The sequence below is a fragment of the Loxodonta africana genome, chromosome 24 (assembly GCF_030014295.1).
Source record: "Loxodonta africana isolate mLoxAfr1 chromosome 24, mLoxAfr1.hap2, whole genome shotgun sequence".
NCBI lineage: Eukaryota > Metazoa > Chordata > Mammalia > Proboscidea > Elephantidae > Loxodonta > Loxodonta africana.
In genome coordinates this window covers 12838733-12861645 of record NC_087365.1, presented here as the reverse complement: position 1 = coordinate 12861645, position 22913 = coordinate 12838733, and the positions used below count along the sequence as shown (strand labels likewise).

General features: G+C 39.6%; 1 protein-coding gene across 1 annotated transcript in view; it reads left to right on the top strand.

Annotated features, from left to right (window-relative positions):
- LOC100656502 (mono-ADP ribosylhydrolase 2) overlaps positions 1-22913 on the top strand; it is a 92170-nt gene that overhangs the window by 4673 nt on the left and 64584 nt on the right. The gene's annotated exons all lie outside the window — the stretch shown is intronic.

The following is a 22913-nucleotide window of genomic DNA, read 5'->3' as shown; positions in this document are numbered from 1 at the left end:
GGATCCCTGTGGTTAGAAGCTCCTGGAACCAGGAGACAGAAAGAGAAAGAGAGAGAGCTGTAACACCAAAGACGGTGAGAAGTGGCAGCAGAGGCGGGAGACCGACAAGAGACGGTGTGGTGTGCTTCCCATCCCACAGAGCGAGAAAGCTGAGTGCCTTCAGGCAGGAGGCTTGCTGACAGAGAATGGTGCCTGTGGGCACTAAGTAGAGCTAGGTTTGCTGACCCATGGAGCTAGAGCTGAGCTCCAGCACAGCAGAGGCTGGAGGGCCAGAGAGAGGTATGCAGGCACAGGTGAAAAGAGGTTGTCCTGATTAAAGAACTGTATTCGAGCATTCACGAACATGAATTGTAACCTGTTATTTCCCTAATAAACCCCATAATTATGAGCATTGTCTGTGAGTTCTGAGACTATTGCAACAAATTATTGAACCCAGGAGAGAAATAGAGTGCCATGTGAGGGATGGTTGGTTTCAGAACTGGTAAAAAGGGCTGGCCAGAGGAGGAGGTATGTCTGACCTGCACCTCATAAGAATCAGCCTTGGGCTGCTGAAGGAAATCTCATTTCTTTCTGATTGCAGATATTACCATTGAGAATAATATATTTGTGAAATTATTTGCTTAAAAATCATTGCCTTAGATCGGGTCCCCCAGAAACTCACCCCAAGACAAGGAATTCAAGGGCAATCAGGTGATTTGGGGAGTGAACCTAGGAAGCACCAGTAGGGCAGGGAGGAGGTGAGGCAAGGAAGGGAAGGAAACAAGTACAGGTGCACAAACAAGTGGATTGCCCACAGGCAGCTGGGGCGTGGTCCTTCAGGAGAACTCTGGGAAACAGTGTGGCATGTGCCTCAGAGGTGACCCTCAAGGGTCATAAAGGCTGGAGTATTAATCCACAAACTCCTGTCCACCACTGGCTGAGGGTCACTTCTGGGGCATTGAGTCCCCAGCACTTCTGACATGGCTGCTTAGGGCAAGCGCCCTTCAAGACCAGAAAAAGCTCAGGCAGAGTGCCACGGATGTTCAAAAGAAGAAGCATTTGGTGTACACAGAAACTGGAAGTGAATGCCAATGGAAAATGGGTGGGGGTTCGAAAGCTTATGCTACAATATCCAGCCACCTCACTAGACTCTCAGTTTCAAAGTGCGTTTCCTCACTATGCATCTCTAGAGTGGTGCTGTCCAGTAGATATGAGTCACAACTGCATATGAATCTGAACTTTCTAGGAAGCCATGTTAGAAAAGGTCAAAAGAAGCAGTTAAAATTAATTTTAACTATATGTTTTATTTAACCCAATGTAAAAATATGATCATCTTGGTAGGTAATCAGTATAAAAATTGCTAATGAGGTATTTTCCTTTTTTTTCTTTGTACTAAGTCTTCGAGGAAACCCTGGTGGTGTAGTGCTTGAGAGCTACGGCGCTAACCAAAAGGTCGGTGGTTCGCATCCACCAGGGGCTCCTTGGAAACCCTATGGGGCAGTTCTACTCTGTCCTATAGGGTCAATATGGGCAAAATTGACTCAAGATCATGGGTTTTAAGTCTTTGAGACTGGATATGTATTTTACACTTAGAGTACATATCAACTTCCTGGTAGCCACGTGTGACTAGTAGCTATCGCAGTTGATAGCATAGCCCTAGAGAACAGAGCTTGGTAGAAACCGGGTGCTCCATAAATATCTGCTCAGTGACAAAGGTCTCAGCTGAGGCAGTGCCCCCTCTGAGGAAATTTGCCTGATCCCTCAGGACTGGAATTAGTGTTTACCCTAAGAGCTCCCACAGTGCATTCTGCACGGTACTTCACTGGTATGTGTGTTCATCTGTTTTCCCCATAAGTTCCATGAGGGATGGGCTCCATACCTCATTTGTTGTTGTGTCTCCATCACCCAGCACAGTGTCCAGAACGGAGGAAACCTCCATAAAGTTTTGTTCAATGAAGAGTACCTTTTCAGATAAACCAATTTTATTATACTATTTAGTGAAATTCCAGTGAAACTATAAATTTACACATTTATTTTATATAAAGCCTAACTTTTTTTCTAGGAAGTATTACTGTAGCACCAAGAGATTACTCAACTACTGGTTACAGAGAATCAGAAGAAGTTGGAAAATGAAAAGTATAGTAATGAAGCCAGGAGAGAGCTGTTCATAGTTGTATGAATGAATGAAAGAATGAGTGAATGAAAATATTACACTTTCTCTTCTTACCAGTTAATTTTTGAGAGTTTAGATACGTGGTTCCCAAAGTGGAATGCCCAAACTGCAGCAGCAGCATCTCCTGGAAATTTTCTAGAGAAGCAAATTTTCTGTCCTCCACTCCAGCCATGCTGAACCAGAATCCCAGCAATCGGTTTTTCCAGGCCTTCCCAGAAATTCTGATGCGGAGTGAAGTTGGAGACCCCTAGCTCCAGACAGAGCGACCTCCAAGTCACTCCTGCAGAAAGAAAGCACGAGATCCTAGGAAAGACCACTTCCTGTAACTAAAAATCCACACGCGCAAAACATTTGCTCTATTTGCTTAACAGAGTATGGTTCTTCCACTTGCAAATTATTTTCATGTGACATAAAGGGAATAATAAGATGGTGTGTATTCCAGCACGATGTCAAACAGCATTAAATAAACATTTGGTTAAACAAAACTATTATTTGAATCCTGCAATTTTAAGCATAGATAAAATACATAGATAGAGCACTTGTTTTTATAGTTGTTGGTCAGCTTAGGAGTGGTTGTCAAATTGTATCACCTATAGGATTGTAATTTGGACAAGGGCACATTTTTGTAAAAAGTTCCTGTTGAATTATGGAAAACTCATACATTGCTTTTTAACCTAAACTTAAAAAAAATTTCCAATCAGTATCTTAATTTTTTTTAACCACTTAAAATATCATGTCTCAACACTGAGAGAACACATATTAAAGGGAGAAAATGGTAGAAACACAAAAATGAAGGGTTTTACTCCCCACAGTATTGTGGGACTGCCTACATTTCAGACATGTATGTATTAAATTGTACTCTCCAAGAGGGACACTCGAGTTCAGCACATGCATATTTTCAATCAGTGACTTCTCAGAGAACCACGTGGAAAATTGCTTGGCTCAGATAGTACTAATTTAATTCAGCTCAAACACCTAAAATATATTTAGTTCTACATATATTAAATATAATTTTATATTTGTCTCTACATAATTGTCTCTAGCTTCAGTTTAACTTTGCGTAGCCAGACACTTCTCAGTAAACCACTCCATGCCTCTTTTTGTCAACTACCAAGGAGAAAGGCTTTTGTCTTCAGAATATTCTAATTTGCCCTCTCCACCATCTTGAAACTTGCAGTCACCCAAAAACATTAATTGATGAGAAAGAGATCTAACAGCTTTTGAATTTATTCATGGGATGACTCTTCTATTTCAAGAACATCTTTATATACTTCCCATTCTTCAGCAAAAAAGCAAAAAAGTGTCTCATCTTGCCAGTTCTGTATTTAACATCTGCACAGAGCACTATGTGTGCCTGTTTTAAACAAATGTGTAGGCACACTGGTAATCTCAGTTCAGAAACACAAATGACAATACAGAAAAATGTAGGTTTTAGAAGGAAATTCAACCTTAGGGTTTAGAGTTAGTGGGAAAATGCAATTGTTTTTGTGTAAGAGAGAATGAAGAAATCCTACTGTAAAAAAAAAATCATTATGCTAATCTCATTTTGTCTACAAATTGCTCATTTGTGGTTAGACACCAGGTTATAAGCACACCTGAGAACCAGTGTAATTTACGGTCAATTCATCAGCATAGGTTAACTGATAGACTAACCACCAGCATCAGCAGAGGTTGATTTCTAACCTTACTTGCACCATGAAGTCATTGGATGACCTTGAGAAAGTTGCTTATTTCCCATTTGTCTGTTTCCTAATATTTAAAAAAAGCCACATTAATACATTTCTTATTATTGTCATTCCTTAATGGTTACTGATTGTGTGGAGGATGCCTCGCATCTCTGTGAGGTGCTGCAACTTCCCCAGGGAAGTTTGTGTCAATGAATAGTGTTTGTAAAGTACTTGGAAATCCTTGGATTAAAAACTAACTATATTAGAGTAAAAGTATTAAAAAGCCATATGGGAGAACCATATGTTATCTATTAAGAGGGTATGTGTAATATAAAAAATAGCTCGCTGGTGTATAGCCTTGAACTATTTTTATACCAAGATATGCCACAGCAAGTTCTTGGTGTGTCTGGGTCATACCTTCAATGTGGAAATGCTACAACGTTCAGTCTTTGAAGAGGTATTCATTGAGATCCTTATTGAATATTTGGCGCTCTGCTTACTGTCATACAAAATATATGGAAGTGAAGTTGCACTCTGTTTTCATGTGTTTCCTTTCCTTGAACATGTGTCACACGAAGGTCTCCCTTAAAAGTAACAAACTCAATTATTTCCTCTTCTGTCTACATGGACAGTTACGCTGTTTGGGATGTGCTTTAGAGAGATTAGGCAGAGATAATTGTCTTCCTGTCCTATAACCAAAGGCCGACCTATTGTTCCTAAACACTCTCTGAAAATGCCAAACCATTTGAGTTCATTTTGAGTGGAACAGGGACTGGCTGCTCCTTCCTTCCTTCCTCCCACCCTCCCTCCCTTCCTTTCCTTACTCTCTCCCTCCCTTCCTTTCATCCACCCATTCTTCCTTCCTTCCTTCCTTTCCTCCATCCTTCCTTCTTTCTTGCATTCCTAAAGCTGTTACGTGGAACTGAGCAAGGTAGGCACCTACCCTGGGGTGGGAAGGGAGAGTTGAGGTAATAAACATCCAGCACAGAGCTCTAGCAGGGTCAGGAGGAACTAACCTTTCCTCCCTCCTTTCCTTCTTCCCTCCTTCAACTTCTGTTTTGAATTGAAGAATACCAAAAGAAAAAAAAAGAAGACAACTGTGTGCAGTAGATTTAAATTGCTATAAAAGACCTTATTGAAAATTGGCAAAACTTGAATGTGGTCTGTGGCTTAGATGGTAGGAGTCTCATCAGTGTTAATCTCCTGAACTCAATGGTTACACTGTGGTTAAGGAGAAGAATTTTGCTATTTGTAAAATACATACACTAAAATATTCAGGAGTGGTAGGAGTAATTAGGGGTGATTATCTCCAGCATTAAAAAAAAAAAAAAAAACACAGGTTTAGAGTTGTAGCCTAACACCAACCTGGCCTAAGTGTTAGACAGACTGGATTCTCATTGTTTTTTATGTCCTATGTTAACTTATTGAATCTGCATCAGATTATAGTTTAGATTTTCAGCTATTATTTTATTAAATTTTATTTTTCTACATTTTTGCTGACCTAAAATTTCGCTCTCTTTCTCAGATAAAGAATATTAGTGATGTTTCCAGGGAGGCAGTGGTAGGATCTGGCATTGGCTGACTGGGTTGGAACCCCTCGGGCATCACTTGTTAGCTGTGGGATCTTGGGAAAATTACTTAACATTTCAGTTTCCTCATACATAAATATTGATAATAATGGTACCTACTTAATAAGGCATTATGATAATTAAATGTGATAATACACTTAGTACACTGAGTGGAACACAGCAAGTACTCATTAAGTGTAAGCTGGTATTAACTAGTATTATCTTGCTTCCAACATAGCTCTATTTAATCAAACATAGACATTGTTATACTGGTGGCAGCTTTTAAAGAGCATTCCTCTTACATAAGCTAAATATATTTTTTGAATTGGTATTTTCCGGAAAGTTTTGGAATGTTTGGAATGAGAACGTAGGTGGGTGGATAAATACTAAATTAAAGACTGCAAAAGAGGGTTAACTTATGAAAAAGATAATTTCAAGCCTTCCTGAGTTGAAAAAAAATAAGCGTACCAATTTTAAAGATCAACTACTGCCACAATAGAGCTATGTAACAAATCACTCCAAAACTCAGTGCTTAACAACAAAAATAGTTGTTCTTATGCTTACAAGTCTGCAGCTTGACTGTGGTTGAGCTGATCTAGGCTGGCTCAGCTGGAGAGTTATGTTTTAAGCTGTGAGTTGAACAGGCTTGCCTCCAGACTGTGGCTTGCATTCAAATCTTCTCCATACATCTCTCTTTTTCTTTAGGCCAGCATCTCATCTTATTATGACAAACATCAGAAGCACACAAATTCCAAGTCAAATTATGTAGCATATTTAAGTTCCTTGCTCATTATCATGTCCACTAACATTTCATTGGCCAAATCAAGTCACATGCCCAAGTCCAACCTCAATGGGGTAGAAAGAGTTCTCTATCCACAGTGTGAGAACACTGAATAGTTTCATGGAAAAGGGTGTGGATTTATAATTCTATTAAAAAGGACTAAAGAATTGTAATGAATATTTCAGTCTACCAGTAGCTGTACTTGAATTGCCTATACTCTGTCTATGTAATTCAGAACTCTTGAGGCCTTTAAACAAGTTAACCATTCAGAGTTAAGATGGCAGGTTCATTAGATGCACCATAATATCCCCCTACAACAAACACTTGAGAAACTAAGTAAAAGAGAAACAAATAATGACCTCAGACCCCCAGACACCAAATGAAGAGCTGAAAAATTGGATGGAGCATCAATTGTAAGGAGAAAAAGAACAAAACCAGTGAGAACACAGAGAACCACTGATGTCTGTGACCTGCCTGCCAGGTCCACACAGCATTGCTATTTTAGGATGTCAGAAAGCACAATCCCCAGGTAAGGAGCCCAGGAAGATAACTGCATGGAAAACACAGCTGGAGGCAGAGATACTGGGTAAACAAACTTGGAAGGAAACAAGGTAAGCAGAGCTTGTCCAGGGCGCAACCAAGCCAGAGAGGGTGATACATGGAAGTGCCATACCTTTGAAACTAGGGAAACAGGGAAGTGCCATTGGAGCAAACTAAGGAAGTCTGAATCATCAAAGCCTCAGGGCAGGGGATACATAGAACGGGGAGTGCAAATCTACAGGTTGGCAAAGGGGAGCTCCAAAGTCCCTTGCAAGTACAGAGAAGGGAGGGAACTAGAAACAAGAGATGGGATTGCCAGTCAGCACCAGTGCCCACCCATTTGGACAGAAGACATCCTTTGAGTAGTAACCTGCAGAGTAACAACAGCTAGAAGCACCCCCAAATGGCCACAATTACCCCCATTTCCCCTCCCTTTGAGAGATTCCCCCATGCAGGTCTCCACAGCTCTTCTACCTTACCACCCAACCCAGGATGCTCATATGGAACCTGGCACCCCATGCCTTGCCCAACCCCTACCTGCCCCTGCCCAGCCTGCTCATTTTTGCCCCAACCCTGGCCTTAATTGACCCCCAACTGCCCCTGCTCAGCCTACTCACATGCATGCCAGTGCTCCACCCTCTTTCTGCCCTCCCCACCTACCCCTCCCTGACCAGTTCATGTGTGCCCTGGAGGTTTGCCATCCCACCATGGCCCAGCCTTCAACAAATCCTGCCTGATCTGATCATGTGTGCCCTGATGCTCCACACGCCTGCCCAGGCCTAAACTTGATCTTCACCTGCCCAGCCTACCCTCATAGGCCTTAACACAATGCCTCTGCCCTGGCCAGACCTCTCCTAGGCCCAGCCTGCCCAGGTGCACCCCAGTGCTGCACTTTCTCACCCCAGTCCAACCTCCAACTGCCCTTGCTCAGTCCTGGGACTGTCTTACTCTCCAGGGACTGAACTAGCCAGTCACACTGAAGCTTAGGGCCACGCTGTCCCTCAAGAGCTGTGAATAGACTCTGACCACCTGACACCTGGCACCTTACACCTGGGAAGGGACCCACTCTTGCACCTCCATGCAATCCTCTAAGGGAAGTCATATGTGCCTAATGATATAGGATACCTGGATGTGTGTGCAATACCACACTCATCAGTGAGAGTAAAGCACACCTTGCCAACCAACAGCACCAAAGTCATACATAAACCAATAACACAAAACAATACAAATAAAAGGAAGCAAGCCAAAGAGGCCAAGCTCCATACAACACAATGAAAAGTCAAATAAACATATGATCTAATATATATAGATTAAAAAAAAAATTTTATAGATAAAAAATAGATATAGATATATAAAATCCTTAATGTCTCGAAGACTGCAGCCTATAACATATCGCGTGGAGAGACTGGGAAAGATGGCTCAAGCAAATGAACAAAATAAAGTGACAGAAATGGTCCATGAGGAAGAACAAATAATAGAGCTACCAGACAGAGAATTCAAAAAACTAGAATTAAGAATACTCAGAGACCAAGGAAAACACGAAAAAAAAAATTGAATAATTCAGGAAAACAATAAAAGAACAAAATGACTAAATAGAGGAATAGAATTCTTAAAAAGACAAGAGCTAGAAATTCGGAGTCTTAACATCAAGATAACAGAAATAAACACCTTGATGGAAAACCACAGAAATAGATTTAAAACAATGGAAAGAAGAATCAGTGAAATAAAGAACAAACCTTTGATATCACTCAAAATGAGGAAAAAACAGAAAAGGCAGGAAAAGCAAAGAAAGCCTACATGTTATGTGAGAGACCATCAAGAGGAATAATATATTAGGAATCACAGAAGAGGAAGAGTTAAGAAAAAAAAAAAAAGCACAGAAAGAGTCTTTGAAGAATTAATGGTAAAAAAAAAAAAGAAAAAAAACTTCCCAAATACCTTGAAAGAAGAGATTATTATCCAAGAAGCTCAATGAAGTCACACACACACAAAAAAAGCCCAGGCCCAGGTGGCTTCATCAGGGAATTTTATCAAACATTCAGAAAAGAATTGACATCAATTCTACTGAAATATAGAAGAGGAAGAAATACTCCCTAACTCATTCTATGAAGCCATATCACCCTGACACCAAAGTCAGTAAAAATACCAAAAAAAAAAAAAAAATTACAGACTAATGTCTTTCATGAATATACACTCAAAAATTCTCAGCAAAATTCTAGCAAACAGAATTCAACAGCATATAAAGAAAATCATATACCATGTTCAGGTGGGATTCATACCAGAATGCAAGGGTGATTCAACATTAAAAAATCAATAGGTATAATTCATAATATAAATGAAACAATGGAAAGGAGACACATGATCATCTCAATTGATGCAGAAAAGACATTTGATAAAATCTAACACTCTTTCCCAACTAAAACTCTCAGCAAAATAGGAATGGAAGGGAAATTCTTAAACATAAATAAGGGCATATATGCAAAACCAAGTCCCAATATTATTCTCAATGGAGAAAGGCCAAAACCCTTCTCATTGAAAATGGAAATGAGACAAGGATGCCCATTATCACCACTCTTACTCGATATTTTACTGGAAGTCTTAGCCAGAGCAATAAAGCAAGAAAGAGAAATAAAAAGTATCCAAATAGGAAAGGAAGAAGTAAAACTGTCCCTATTCTCAGATGACATAATCCAATACATAGAAAATTCCAAAGAATTCACAAAAAAAGCTTCTGCATCTAATAGAAGAATTCATCAATATTGCAGGTTACAAGTTCAACACACAAAAATTAATAGAGTTCCTTTACACTAATAGGGAGAACTCCAAAAAGGAAATAAAGAAAACAATACCATATATAATAGCTCACAAAATGATAACATACCTAGGAATCGACCTTACCAGGGATCTCAAAGACTTATACAATGAAAACCACAAAACACTAGTACTCTTGACTAAAAGAGACCTACGTAAGTGAAAGGACATTCCAGTGTTCATGAATTGGAAGAATTAATATTGTGAAAATGTCAATACTACCTAAAGCCATCTACAGATACAATACAATCCCCACCAAAATTCCCACATTCTTTACTGAAATGGAAAAACTCATCATCAACTTTATGGAAAGGAAAGAGGCCCCAACCAGCCAAAGCATTATTGTAGAAGATCAAAGTAGGAGGGCTCATACTCCTCAACCTCAAAACATAGTATACAGCCACAGTAATCAAAACAGCCTGGTACTGGCTCAGTGATAGACACATACAACAGCAGAATAGAATCAAGAACCCAGAAAAAAAAATCCATCCATCTTTGGGCAAGTGATTTTTTGATAAGAGGTTAAAGGCCATTTAGTGGGGAAGAAACAAGTCTCTTTAACAAGAGCAAAATTGGATATCCACATGCAGAAAAATGAAACAAGACTGATACCTCACACCATACACAAAAACTAACTTGAAGTGAATCGAAGACCTAAATATTAAAGCTAAAACCATAAAGTTCTTGGAAGAAAACATAGGGACAAAACTATGGGACATAATTTTAGAAAAAATTATCCTAAACAACTATTAATATACAAACAGCAGAAGTAAAATTAGATAACTGGGACTTCATAAAAATTAATACATATGCACATCAAAAGACTATCAAAAAAGTAAAAAGACAACCTACAAAATTTGAAAAAAATCTTTGGGAATGACATAAATGATAAGGGTTTAATCTCTCAAATATATTGAAAGCTTCAACAACTCAACAACAAAAAGTCAAACAACCCAATTAGGAAATGGGCAAGGGACATGACACTTCACCAAAGAGGACATTTAAGCAGCCAAGAAACACATGAAAAGATGTCCAATATCATTAATCATTAAAAAAAAAGAGAGGTGCAAATCAAAACTACAATGAGATACCACTTCATCCCTGCTGAAATGACACTGATCAAAAAAACAGAAAATAACAAATGCTGGTTAAGAATGTGAGGAGTTTGGAGCCATTATCCATTGCTCCTTAGAAGCAAGGATGGCAAGACTGTCTTACATACTTTGGACCTGTTGTCAGGATGGATCAGTCCCTGGAGAAGGACATCATGCTTGGTAAAGTACAGGGTCAGCAGAAAAGGGAAAGACCCTCAACAAGATGGATTGACACAGTGGCTGTAACAGTGGGCTCAAGTATAACAATGACTGTGAGCACGGTGCAGGACTGGGCAATGTTTTGTTCTGTAGTACATAGGGTTGCTAGGAGTCAGAATCAACTCAATCAGACCTAACAACAACAGCAACATCCATTACTGGTAGGATTGTAAAATGGTATAACTACTATGGAAAATGGTATGGAACTTCCTAAAAAAACAAGAAGTAAAATTACCCTAAAAAAAAAAGTTTTTTTTTTTAGGGTAGTTTTACTTCTTGTTTTTTTTTTTTTTTTTTTTTAATTATGATCCATTAATCCCACTTCTAGGAGTATACCTTAAAAAAAAAAAAGACATTCAGACATATGCAAACCCATGTTCATTGCAGCACTATTCACAATAGCAAAAAGATTGAAATAACCTAAGTGCCCTTTAATGGATCAGTGGATAAACATAATGTGGTACATACATACAATGAAAAACTATGCAACCATAGAGAATAATGGTGAGTTCTCAAAATACAATATGAATGAATCTGGAGGACATTATGCTGAGTAAAATAAGTCAATCGCAACAGGACAAATACTGTATGATCTCCCTATTATAGAAAAAAAAAAACAGTAGGCTTACATATTGAAACCAAGGACCCCTGGTAGTTGCCAGGGATAGTTGTGGGGAGAGGTGGATCATTCTCTAGATAGGAGACACTTGTTATTTCTAGTGATGGGAAATATAACACCAAATTTGCCTGCACTGTGCACAGCTTGACCAAGATAAATGATGTCACTAAGAAGTTCTTAAGAAAAAAGGACGTTTTTTGTAAATGCTATGTCATATACAACTGTGCAACAATAACTAAAAAATAGGAGTATGGTTGCATGTGTGTGCATGATGTATGCACACAAGCACATAGGTATGTATACGTATATATATGTAGGCATATGTAGATGTATTTATATGCAGGTGTATGTAAATGTTGCTGTTGTTGTTGTTAGGTGCCGTCAAGTTGGTTCCGACTCATAGCAACCCTATGCACAACAGAACGAAACACTGCCTGGTCCTGAGCCATCCTCACAATCATTGTTATGCTTGAGCTCATTGTTGCAGCCACTGTGTCAATCCACCTCGTTGAGGGTCTTCCTCTTTTCCGCTGACCCTGTACTCTGCCAAGCATGATGTCCTTCTCCAGGGACTGATCCCTCCTGACAACATGTCCAAAGTATGTAAGATGCAGTCTCGCCATCCTTGCTTCTAAGGAGCATTATGGTTATACTTCTTCCAAGACAGATTTGTTCGTTCTTTTGGCAGTCCATGGTATATTCAATATTCTTCACCAACACCACAATTCAAAGGCATCAACTCTTCTTCGGTCTTCCTTATTCATTGTCCAGCTTTCACATGCATATGATGTGGTTGAAAATACCATGGCTTGGGTCAGGTGCACCTTAGTTTTCAAGGTGACATCTTTGCTCTTCAACACTTTAAAGAGGTTCTTTGCAGCAGATTTACCCAATGCAATGCGTCTTTTGATTTCTTGGCTGCTGCTTCCATAGGTGTTGATTATGGATCCAAGTAAAATGAAATCCTTGACAACTTCATTCTTTTCTCCTTTTATCATGATGTTGCTCATTGGTCCAGTTGTGAGGATTTTCTTTTTCTTTATGTTGAGGTGCAATCCATACTGAAGGCTGTGGTCTTTGATCTTCATTAGTAAGTGCTTCAAGTCCTCTTCACTTTCAGCAAGCAAGGTTGTGTCATCTGCATAACGCAGGTTGTTAATGAGTCTTCCTCCAATCCTGATGTCCTGTTCTTCTTCATATAGTCCAGCTTCTCAGATTATTTGCTCAGCATACAGATTGAGTAGGTATGGTGAAAGAATACAACCCTGACACACACCTTCCCGGACTTTAAACCAATCAGTATCCCCTTGTTCTGTTTGAACAACTGCCTCTTGATCTGTGTAAAGGTTCCTGATGAGCACAATTAAGTGTTCTGGAATTCCCTTTCTTCGCAATGTTATCCATAATTTATTATGATCCACACAGTCGAATGCCTTTGCATAGTCAATAAAACACAGTTAGACATCCTTCTGGTGTCCTCTGCTTTCAACCAGGATCCATCTGACATCAGCAATGATATCCCTGGTTCCACGTCCTCTTCTGAAACCCACCTGAATTTCTGGCAGTTCCCTGTTGATATACTGCTGCAGCCATTTTTGAATGATCTTCAGCAAAATTTTGCTTGTGTGTGATATTAATAATATTGTTCTATAATTTCCACATTCCGTTGGATCACCTTTCTTGGAATAGGCATAAATATGGGTCTCTTCCAGTCAGTTGGCCCGGAAGCTGTCGTCCATATTTCTTAGCATAGACAAGTGAGCACCTCCACCGCTGCATCTGTTTATAGAAACATCTCAATTGATATCCCATCAATTCCTGGAGCTTTGTTTTTTACCAATGCCTTCAGAGCAGCTTGGACTTCTTCCTTCAGTACCATCAGCTCCTGATCATATGCCACCTCTTGAAGTGGTTGAATATCGACTAATTCTTTTTGGTATAAAGTTACTGTATGCATGCATATATATTCAGGTATTCAATAAAGCACATAGGGGGCACAAACGCAGATACTTTGAGACTTAACCAAACATCCCCCAGGATTGGTTTATGGGGTAGCTCAGTGGTTAAAATTCTTGGCTGCTGACTGAAAGTTCAGCAGTTCAAACCCACCACTCCATGGGAAAAAGATATAGCAGTCAGCTTCTGTAAAGATTTACAGTCTTCGAAATCCTTTTTTTTTTTTTTTTAGTTCTACTCTGTCTTATAGGGATGCTATGAGTTAGAATCAACTCAATGGCAGTCGGTTTGGGTTTTTTTTTTTTTTTTTTTTAAGCTTAGGACCATAGTCTTGTGGGACAATTCAGTCCATTGGCATAATATATACATAATATTGTTTGTAAAGTTTGTTATACATCCTAGCTTGGTGAGTAGCATCTGAGGTCTGAAAAGCTTTCCAGTGGCCGCCCAAGATACAACTATTGGTCTCTACACTTTCAGAGCAAAAGTGAAAGAAGGAAACCAAGACTCGGAGGAGAAACTAGCCCACAGGATGAATAGTCTACACCAACCATGGCCTCATTTACCCAAAGGCCAGAAAAGCTAGATGGTACCCAGCAGCCACTACTGACCATTTTGATCAGGAACTCAGTTGATGGATCCTGATAGAATGTAGCAAAGTGTAGAAGAGAACTTAAATCCTTAAAAAATCCAGACTTACTGGACTGATTGAGACAGCAGGACTCCCTGAGACTACTGCCCTGACTACCGCCCTGAGATATTCTTTAAACTTTGAACCAAAACTTGTCCATGAGACCGTCTTTTAGCTAAATAGCCCACTGGCTCACAAAATAAACAATATTACCCTTGAGGTCTGTGCTTCTTTTAAAAAATGTGAGACTAATGGTCAACATTTACTCAAAAGCAAAAACAAAGAAGGCAAGGGGACGGGGAAACTAGATTACTGGAAATGGAAAAATCAGAACAGAAATAATGAGAACTATGAAAAATGTAACCAATGTCACTGAACAAATTGTGTATAAATTGTTAAATGGGACCCTAATTTGCTATGCATACGTTCACTGACAACACAAAAAGTTTTGATTATATAAAAAAATAAATAGTACACCAGCAGGCAGTAGGCATCAAGTTATTTCCCCAGCAGCAGGGGTGGATTTGCTCCGATTTACTTCCCCTTTTTCTTCCCATCCACACTCATGGTTCACAAGAGGAGCTACAAATAACAAGATAGCAACTTGCGGCCATTATGTGGAGATTTTGCCCTTCTAAAACTCACTCATGGAATTAAACGTGAACCGCATTCTCATCATAGTCCAACCAAAAATGCATTCCTTCCACTTACGTGAAGTCACTTGGTAATAGAATCAATTCTGTTTCTATAAAATTTGTAGGGCTTTGAAATATCACTGCACATAGTACATGCTCAATACATATGAATTGAAAGAAGGGAGTTGGGACTAATACTGGAGAATGAAGAATGATACAACCGCTAAAATTCTCACAAGCTCTTGTGCATTTTGGCATGGGAATGTAAAGCGTTATGTGACATTCACGGGAAGGTAAGGTGTTATGTGGCAATAAGCATAAATGTTATGAAAATTTATTATCTGGAATAAATATATTATTTCAGACAATAAATTAAAAAATTATTTATTACCTGAAATAAATAAATACGAGTTGGTTCTGACTCATAGCAACCCTATGTACCATAGAACAAAACCCTGCCAGGTCTTGGGCCATGCTCACAATCGTTGTTATGCTTGAGTCCACTGTTGCAGCCACTGTGTCAATCCATCTTGTTGAGGGTCTTCCTTTATTCCGCCGACCCTGTACTTTACCAAACATGACGGCCTTCTTCAGGGACTGAATCCTCCTGACAACACGTCCAAATTATGTGAGACGCAGTCTCACCATTCTTGCTTCTAAGGAGCATTCTGGTTTTTCTTCTTCCAAGTCAGATTTGTTTATTCTTTTGGCAGTCCATGGTATATTCAATATTCTTCGCCGACACCACAGTTCAAAGGTGTCAATTCTTTTTCAGTCTTAAAGGTCTATTAACCAAGATAATTTAGCTTCTGTGTGATTTTTTTTTAAGCTAACTAAATAGTTTTGCACTTCTCCTCTATATTTCTTTACATTATTGTTAGCTCTTTAAATCCCTTCTAAAAACAACTTTACATGCCCCACTCTACTTTTTATAGTTTATGTGCTTTCTGGGAAGATAGCTAGATAGAGAAGGCTGATAAAAAGGAAGTTTGTCCTTATCAAACAGGCAACTGTATAATGTGATTTTTCTTCCCTCCCAGTGGAAACCCACTATTTCACTAAGAACTCAGCCATTTGAGACTTCTGAAATGGTATGGAAATTTATAAGCCACCAGAAATGTTCTTCTAATAGATGAAAATGAATGCTAATCTAATTGCCCAAGAATGCATATGTGGAACTTTGAAATACAAGACTTCTACACTGGTTCCCCCTGGTGGATTTGAGGATGCACTGTCTTTTGAAATTTGATGAAAGCGGTACAGTATATCTGAACCTTTACGTTTGTCTGCATTGTACCCAAATGGCCAATCCAGCACTCTTCTAGAATGCATGTACTCCGTGATAAACACACCAAGTGTTTCTTGAGTTTTCTTCCCACAGCAGAAATTTTGCAACTAGAAAACTGTGCAGCCAAGACTCAAAGTGAAAAACAAACACATGCCATTCAGATGTAGGTGTTGGGGAGCAGGACAGCATGTGTGTGGATTAGAGGTCAAAACCCAGTAACTATAGAATAGGTGAACAGCCAGACCTGTTTTTGTTATCATGAAGCTGGACTTGGGCCTGACTGTGAATTTTCTGTTTAAGCTTTTGGAAATACAGGAACCAATTCTTCACATTCCTGTTGTTTCTTTCTCCCTTCTTATCTTCTATTCATAAAAAGGCTCTCTAGCCTCACTTCGTAGGAGAAGGGGTAACCACACTAATTTGAAAGGCAGCCTGTCGCTCTGTAGACTTCAGGCCTATTGTGAAATCTGTGTTAAAAGACCTGTCTGCTGGTGGGGACAGAAAGCTGGCAGATTTATTCCACTTGGTGGGAGGGAGGGGGAAGTACTGATCTTAACTTTTGATCTATATTCCTTCACCAACTTGGCCTTGAAAAGGGAGCAAGGGCAGCTGTGGTGGCCATGTGCCTTCCCAGAGCCAAAACCAATACCTTTGCCTACATGAAGCACCAGTACAGAGAAAATGGCAGCTGAACTTGTGTGCTTGCAAGTAATATGCTGCCCCAGGTCCTTGTATTAAAAGCCAGGCCATGTCCCCCACGGCAAATGACTCAGTGCTGGGCAGAGAGGAAATTCTATACATACTCGTACATTCATTGACCACATTCTTCCCCACTTTCAGACTATCACTCAATTTGTTGTTGTTATTCCATTACAACTTTTTCTTTCATTCAGGTCAAAATCTACAAGTTCCGCCATCTAAAACTCTCTTCAATAGGCTATTTTTCAGAGCTGCTTGGTGAAATGCTTCCCCATTGCTTCTGAGATTCTTACTTTAGTCCTACTAGTAGAGTTCTCCTCTGGGGACTTTTCCCCATTCCCTTGCCTCTGGATTAAGAACCAGTAGCAGCATATGGTTGAGTAGTTTAAAGCACTCAAAACAAGCATAAGTAATTTGGGCCTGGTTGTGCTTCAGGAATTTAGACAGGGCTCAGCTGCGTGTTTCTTCTGCTCCGTGGTGCGTTGGCTGAGGTCACCTCTCAACTACATTCAGCTGGCACCTGGGCTGGTTTGGAAGGTGCAAGAAGGCTTCATTCACAGGTCTGGCGCCTCAGCACTTCCTTATATGGCCTTTCTATCTCTCAGTGTACCTCTCTCCCGTTGGTAGGCTAGCCTGAGCTTCTTTATAGCGTGGTGGCTGGCTTCCCAGATGGGGAAAGCACAAACTGCCAGTCCCTTCAGACCTTGGCTCACAAGTCTCAGAACATCACTTCCATCACATTCCGTTAGTCTAAACAAATCACGGATCCAGTCCAGGTTTAAGGAGACAAGAAATAGACTCCACCTCTTGACAGAAGGAGAGACAAATGATTTGTGGCTACATTTTACCGACATTAATATATGCTGAAAACTTCTGCTGCCCTGTTTTCTGTACTTTAACTGTATGTTTTAATTTTTTTTTCCTGTGTCCTTGGATAAATAGGCTTTAATTTTTTTCCCAAACAAAAAAGATATTTGGAGATCCTCCCAGCAATGAGTTATAAAATCATGCCTTTATTTATCTTTAAGAAGTTAATTTTTTTCTACACATAAACTGCAGATATATATTTTAAGTAAAAAAAAAAATTTAGGTAGTTTTTAGTATACAGAAACCCTGGTGACATGGTGATTAAGAGCTATGGCTGCTAACCAAAAGTTTGGCAGTTCAAATCCACCAGGTGCTCCTTGGAAACCTTATACAGAAGTTCCATTCTGTCCTATAGGGTCACTATGAGTGGAAATTGAATTGACGGCAAAGGGTTTTAGTATACAGCTTCCATCATACCCACCAAGTTATTTTTCAAGGAACTGTGTTTTATGGCACAAACTTGACAAATATAATCTGTTCAACACAAAATATTTCATACCACAGATATGTTAGACTGTCAAGTGCAAGTTAAGTAAAAATAGATCTTTTTTTTTTTTTTTTTTACAAACACATATCAGCAGGAAAATAAAGGGCATAGAAATTTAATCAGCTGGGTTTTGTTACACAGCACACGTTCCTTGAGCCAGGGGAGAAAAGCAATTGTAACTGAAATTTGTATTGAATCTTGGAAAATGTTGTGCTAGGAGAGATGTTACCGGAACTACTGAGTGAATTTTGTTTACTGTAGTTCAACATTTCATCTAGCAAATCATGTGAGAAGGGACAAGTATAAATGCACCTATTTATGTAGGTAATTTTTTCTGTTTCATGCTTCTGATTCCTCTTCATGCCTTGCTTTATGAGGAGTCATGCTACATTGGTTACAATTAATTTCAATGCTGCATATTAGCCATAAAGAGATATTTCACAAATTGACTTGATATATTTTTTCCCCCTCTGTGGTTTTCTTAAAAGATGAGACTGCTCCAGAAAAGAAGCAAAGTACAGAAGAAATGGAAGGGCGGAGCCAAGACGCAGGTGGGCTCAGATTTCTTTTGGAGATTTTCCTAGGCCTCATCCACAGAGATGAACAATGACTTTACTCACTGCTATTGTCTGAAAACGCTAATACCTTTTCACCAGGTTAACTCAAGTTGCCACAAAATTTATTGATGAATGATTGTGTTTCAAATCAGAGCACAGATTCTCATGTCTCATTCACCAATTCCATTTTTCTCCCTTGTACTAACAGCTTGCTTGGTGATGCTCTAAGTGGGCAGGGGAGAAGTCAGAGCTAGGCTGGTTTAGCTCAGGCCAAAATTAGCATATTTAGTGTGCGAATAAATGAAACAAAAAATGTTTAAAGGAAGTGAAGAAGAGGCTTTGCACCGCCATCGGTGGAGTGTTCTTAACTGTTTTGCATTACATTCGTTTTAAAGAGCTATAAAAAAAAAAAAAAAATGCTTCTGGTTATTTCTTTGCGTGTTGTTGGAGATGTTTCAGGGAGGCCTCCTACCCCATAAAGAGCTATAAATGAGACCCGAAGCTGTCCTGACGTCATCTCTGACGTGTCAATTGAGTGCAGCAGATTCTACAATGTAGATTATAAAGTAAACATTTTTAAATAAAAGAACACTTACAGCTCAAAAGAGATTCTCATCACTCTCAGTTTATCATCTTTCCCTGCCCATTGCTGTACTCGGGCATGCTAGCCTTTAAAAGAATGTCAGGCCCAACTGTGTAGTTGTAACGTGACCACAAACACAAAGACGTCCTTTTCCCTTTAGTTTCCAGGTCACTCTCCCAGTTTAATGAGGCCCATGGAGGTCATGTCTGAAACAGTGTTTTGAACCGGTTCATTCCAGTTTGAACACCTGTTGAGAATTTGCATTTCCACCCCCAGATATACTGAATCAGAATCTACATTTTAACAAGATCCCCAGGGGATCCTTATGTATAATAAATTTTGAGAACCACTGTTCCACTAGTGGTTTTCAGAATTGGTCCCTAACCAGCAGCATTAGCATCACCAGGAACTTGTTAGAAAAGCAGATTCTCAGCAGAGGTTTGAGCCAGAAGGAACCCATTTGAAGCCCTGTTTGAAATACTGGACACATCAATGAACCCAAACATAGCAAAGATTGTGAGAGTGGCGTGGGACCTGGCACTGTTCTGTTCTGTCGTACGTAGGGTCACTATGAGTCAGAACCAACTTGATGGCACCTAACAACAGCATTAAATATGTGCCAGGCACATCCTAGGCCATATGCTGAGTTCTTGGAATTCACCCAAGTAGTGTGTTAAGTTTTGCACTGAAAACTTCCTACATTAACCTTGGAACTTTTGCTGGGTAATTGGAAGCTTTTATTATTAACCTGAAAGATGGAGTCAAAGGAGGCCAATCAGAGAAAGCACTGAAGCAAAGCAGCAAAGACCTTGTGTGCTTGTTACCGGGTCAGCTGGCTCCCTTGGCTGAAATGTAGTCCTTGCAGTGACGTGAATTTCTTATGCAGCAAACTGCTGTTACTCACCCTGTCCCCTTTGCTATGCTCGATGAAAGATGAATTGTACATGAAAAGCTGTCACTGTTTTTACTGTTTGGGGCTGAAAAGTATTAGTCAACTAAGTGCTGATGACTGATGCCGTTCTTTGAATGCCGGGTTTCAACAGGTTTTATTCACTTCCTGCACTGTCCTAAACTGTCTTTATCAGCAAAGCTTTATCTACTCCTGTTTTCACACACACCCACACATACACACATACACACATATCTGTGTTTCCTTTGTTCTTCCTGTCCCTTTTAGTCAGTTAAGAACAGGAAATTTTTTTAGGATTTGGGATCATCTCACCTGTTAACAAAAAGTAGTAAGAAATAAGCATTTCCTCTGCCTCTTGAACCCAGTAGCATTGTCACTACAATATTGATACCTCTCAATGTAAAGAGAAGTCCCTGGGTAATGCAAACGGTTAAAGTGCTCCTCTGCTAATTGAAAGATTGAAGGTTCAAGTCTACACAGAGGTGCCTTGGAGTTAAGGCCTGGAAATCTACTTCCAAAAAAATTGGCCATTGAAAACTGCATGGAACATAGTTCTACTCTGACACACCTGGGGTCACTATGCATCAGAGTCAACTCAAGGATGACTGGTTTCAATGTAAAGAACAAGTTTTAAATGTCCCCCTGAGTGGCTCCTTTTGTTCTTCTATGTGAGCTTGTGGGCTGGTATGGAGTCCGGAACAGGATTTTTCTAGCATCCTGGCCCGTGTCAACGTACAATTGTCATGTTCTCTCTGCTCATTTCATAGCCTCCCTAATCTATGTGGAGAGAAATTGAAGCCTTAGTCTGGTCATTAAAGCCCTTTTGATCTGCTGCTATTCTTCCAAAATAAAAATATATTTTCATTCAATATAATTTCCAGTTTTAATTTTGATTATACAGCTCTGCAGCCTTCTTCCACATCAGGAAAAAGACGTAATCTCAAAACGGTATATAATCCAGCAATTTTGACTACTGCCATGATCTAAACAAACCAAAGTTTTAGATAGTATTTCTGAAACAGTTATTTAACAAATACTTATCAAGGGCTTACTGTGTCCCAGGCACTATTATGGGCACTAGGACTATAGCAGCAAACAACAATGGCAGTGTGCCTGCTTCCTTGGAGCTTATATTCTGGTGGGGGAATCAAAACAATAAACACATAAAAATATCAGATAGTGATATGCGCCTTGCTGAGAAATACCCAGAAGGCATTTTTCCATTGAATAGATCCACGGAAGGCTTCCCGAAGAAGTCATAGCTAAGATGAGATCGTAACGATGAGAGAGTGGAAGAACATTCTAGAAGGAGGAGGGAACAGGTAATGCAAAAGGTCAGTTTGGGTTTTGCATTTTGTAGAAAGAAGGGCAGTGTGGCTGGAGCATGGTAGGCTACAGGGAGCATGATTTGAGATGAGGCTGGAGAGCATAGGACAGATTTTGTCTGGCTGTGTAGGACAGTGGGAAGTCAATAGAAGGTTCTAAGTAATAGAGTGGCATGATCTATGTTTTAATGAGTTAACTTTGCCTGTGGGCAAAAATGGATCAAAAAGGCAAAGCAAGACCATTTAGAAGGTTACCAAAGGAAAACACCAATGGTGGTTTCTGGAAATGGAACAACATGGACGGATAGGTGTTATGTTCCGGATGTAAAGACAACAGGATTTGCTGACAGATTCAGTATGGTATATGGGTGAAAGAGGAATCCAGGATAAATCCTAGGTTACTAACTTCAGTTACTATATGGGCGATGGTTACCATTTACTGATATGTGGAAGATTGGCCACTGGGCACAGTTTTTGGGATAAGGTTAAGAGTTCAGTTTGGGCTATGGTAAATTTTAGAGGATTCTTAGACTGTCTTTTGAGTGGTCAAGAAGCTAGTTAAATATATGAGTCTGGATTTCCAGGGAGAGATGTGGGCTAGAGACACAGGTTTGAAGTCGTTGGCATATAAGTGATATTAACAAGTATAGAACTGATTGAGATCCACTGAGGACAATATTTAAAGAGAGAAGACAATGGAGCTTGGACAGAAAGAGTCCTGGGACACCACGCCATCTACATACAGAGCACTAGGAGGGAAGGAGCCACCAGACAAGAAAGTGTTCCAGAAAGAAGGGGTAACGATTCTGTCAAATGCTGCTGACAAGCCAATAGGATAAGAACAAAGAAGTGACCACTGGATTTGGCATAAGGAGATCATTGACACATTTGATAAGAGAATTTTTAGAAGAGTGTTGGAAGAGAAGTCAATTGGAGTAGGTTATGGAAAGATCATGAAGCAAGGAATTATAGAACAATAAATAGACTACTCTTTTAAGGAGATTTTCTGTGAAGGGAAGTGGAGAAATGGGAAGATGTTGTGACATCAAGGGAAGCTTTATAGTTTGTTACTTCTTTTTTAAGAGGAGATTGTCACCTAACAAAAGAAAGTAATTCATCATCTCCTATTCTCCCCCCATCAAAAACATTTTACTCTCTGTTCCAATAGACACATGACCTAAAAGTAAGTCCTACACATTACAGACAAAATATTTGCTAGAAAATATGTTATTTGTCTCTAAATGTGTGTTAGTTGTCATTTGCATGTAAGTTATCTTTAGTCCAATGACCCTGCTACTGCATGAAAATATATATTCCTTTTCCAACAGTCAGGTATTAAAGTGGTAATTTTAATAATCTTTCATGCCATAAATACACTGTTTTCATGTTAGTTAGGAAGTTAACTGTCGATTATCCTGGAGACCAAACATAGGTGGCGTCACTATAGTGCTGTTACTGAGAAGAAAGATGAATGCTGATGAGGTTAATTGGCTCTGTGAGGGGAAGAGGGACCTCCAAGTCCCT